Source organism: Dermacentor andersoni, chromosome 10 (assembly GCF_023375885.2).
Source record: "Dermacentor andersoni chromosome 10, qqDerAnde1_hic_scaffold, whole genome shotgun sequence".
Classification (NCBI taxonomy): domain Eukaryota; kingdom Metazoa; phylum Arthropoda; class Arachnida; order Ixodida; family Ixodidae; genus Dermacentor; species Dermacentor andersoni.
The window spans coordinates 116,005,139-116,007,971 of record NC_092823.1 but is presented as its reverse complement, the minus strand read 5'-3'; the positions used below and the strand labels follow the sequence as shown (position 1 = coordinate 116,007,971).

The 2,833-nt window shown below is 46.1% G+C and overlaps 1 pseudogene; it reads left to right on the top strand.

Moving 5' to 3' along the window:
* The first annotated feature begins 579 nt into the window (after positions 1-579).
* LOC126546397 (U2 spliceosomal RNA) lies at positions 580-756 on the top strand (annotated as a pseudogene).
* The last annotated feature ends 2,077 nt before the right edge of the window (positions 757-2,833 follow it).

Here is a 2,833-nt window from a genome sequence, read left to right as displayed (position 1 = left end):
ATTATGAGAACATATCAACACCTTACATGAGTAGCTGAAGTGGGAATCCCAGACCTCACAAGTGAAACCCGTAAGTGACATTACACTGTCAAAGTACAAAATTTATTTACTTTTATGGTGCCTCATGTAATACTTGACGCAGAAAATCTATACGTTCGGAGAGCATCAGAAAAAAACTTACACTACTTATTTTGCCCGAGTGAGATATCTCATGAATTTCATTATATTAAATGTGTATCCCTGTAATGTGGCCGTCTGTCTCACTGCCTATAGCAGACGGCTCTATGGGAACAGCCACGGTGCGCCGTCGGCATTCCACTCTTTGAAGGTGGATGACCAGCGAATCTGTTTAGCACACGGTACAGAGGCGACGCATAGTTTTGAACAAAGGTACGGACTCATTTACCGTTACCTTTACAGCTATTCGCATGGACGACGGGACCGCCAACTGTAGCAGCCGGAGAAAACTAGACACGTGTGATGTTTCGAAGGGACCGCCACCAGGAGAGAGCGGATGGAAAGGAGACACGCGAGCGCTTGGAACGCCGACAAAGAGAGGGCGGTGAGAACGTAGACGTGGTAGACGCGGGTCAAAGTGTATTATCCATTCTTATCAACTTAATATCCGACACAGCTTCTACTTGGACCCAAGATATGAAACTTATTTTGGCAAGTTGATGGTGTGCTTGAAGCCTACTTCACCTCCGCCACGGGTCGGCCCGGTATTGCACTATCTCCGGGATCGGCCCAAGGTTTTTGTACGCGGAGAACAAAAATGCACGGAACCCTAGCCATAAGCAAGTTTGCTGTAAAAAAATAGTTGTTTATTGCTCAGATAAAGGGCTGCTGTGCTCGACAGAAGATGTTCTATTGCACCGTCGGTCAGACAATATTTTCTTTTTAAGTGAGGCGAGACCAGAACTTACCTGCCTACCTACCTGCCGCAAAGTGCCAAGAACGATACAGAGAATGCTTCGCATTAAAACACCCTGCATAAAAGTTGGAGAGTCATTCAACATACAGCAAATGCCTAGGAAGGGCAATGCAATGTCTTGCGCGACTTCGGGAAGAGAATGGGGTGTACGAACCGTGTCATTGAGGACCACAGCGTTTCAAATGAAGGCGTCGGCGTCTTTGATCAGGGGGGCAGTGTCTCAACGGTGGTGTCTCTAAACTATACCTGTCACCATTAGAGCCAAAATTTAAAAAAATATATGCGAATGCTACGTAGATGGACAGAACCAAGGTAATGTTATTTGCCGTCGCTTCGAGGTACTCAGATTACTTTTTCATTCCAGCTAACTATAAACTAATCTTAATTAATTAACCAACTTCTCAAGTATAAAAATTAGATAAAAAGTGTCAATTGCGTGAAAAACACACGATACAGATTTCCGTTGCTCAATACGTGCTACATAAAACTGTTGTTGCCACCGTGAAAGAAGCCCGCAAGCACATGCGAAATTGGCGCGCGACTGGCCATTCGGGACACTTTTGGAAAGTTCACAATGGTGGTCCAGAAAGTTTGGTGGTGGGAATAGTTGACCGTAAAAAAAAATGCAGAAAACAAAATTGTGCAAGGAGACTTCCTCGTAGCTTTGACAGTGCTGCAAATTACAAGTCACAGCACTAACAAAGCTACGAGTATACTTGTGTGAAGGAGCATAGCTAACAATGAAGATAGAAGTTACCGGACGAGTTCGTCGCCGAAGTTTGCTGCCTGCCACTCATCTTATATATTGTGGTGTCATGCGCACTTCTACACGATCAAGCGCCTCGCGTCTTGTCACTCAACACGTTTTAATGCTGATTAAAAATTACGCTCTCTCCACAAGGTCCACCACGGAGGCCGGGGGACATGCCAGTCACTGAAATCTGCAGCGTGTCTGTCATCGCAATGCGTCATTTCGCCGTGCTGGCTCATTAAAACGTTGCTTTCACCGATTCTGCAAAACTCTGCAAAATGTGTTTTTCTTCTTTTCGCTTCTTTTATTTTCTATTGAGCCACTGAAGCGTCCTTTCAAACTCAATCGCGATTCCTGAGGCTTTCACTAAGGATGGACCGAGGCAAAGAACTGGCTTCAGGAGATCGCTTCAAGAAGAACGCTTCTCCAAAAGAAAGCTTTACCCGACACTAAAGCGCTCGCTGTATGACGCAGAAACCCGAAACCTTCCAAAGAGACCGTACGAGAAGCCGTTATTGCCTGCCGATAATTTTTTCTAAGGCTTCCAGCATTTGAGGCAGATGGCTTATTTCATACATATAAGTTGGCGTTTCGACTGCGAAGGGGTTGGCGAAAGAAGCTTAACATGGAATGGGAGACAGCAAACAAGGCGAGATTATTTGTTACTGTGCTGTGCAGTGATTATGAGGCGCGTATTGAGCAACGTGGGCTTTTTACACGCCGGCGTGTCATCACTCCTTTGTGGCGCAACGTCGGCTAAAGCGCAAAGTCGGGGAGTATTAGCAGATTTTCAAAGAGAGACGCCATACGAGACTCGTATAGTCCGGGCAACTTTTTCTTTCTGCTGTTCGGGAAGACCTACGTGGAACGCTTCGCTTCGGTCAAGCCGAAATACCAAAGTCTTTCGACTCCTGAAGCTCTGTCTCAACGCTTTATGAACTTCTGGCCACTGAAACCCAAGGGATGTCGGCCGTCTGCTAGGCCGAGGGAGGCTGCGTCCGCCCTCGTCATTGCTGGCAATAATAAAAGCTGAATCTCTCTCTCTCTCTCTCTCTCTCTCTGGTAACTCATCAGCTACGGACAACATTTGAAGAAAAACAAAAGATGCGCAGATCGAATGCACTTGTTGGAACGCTGCGTCATTCGGT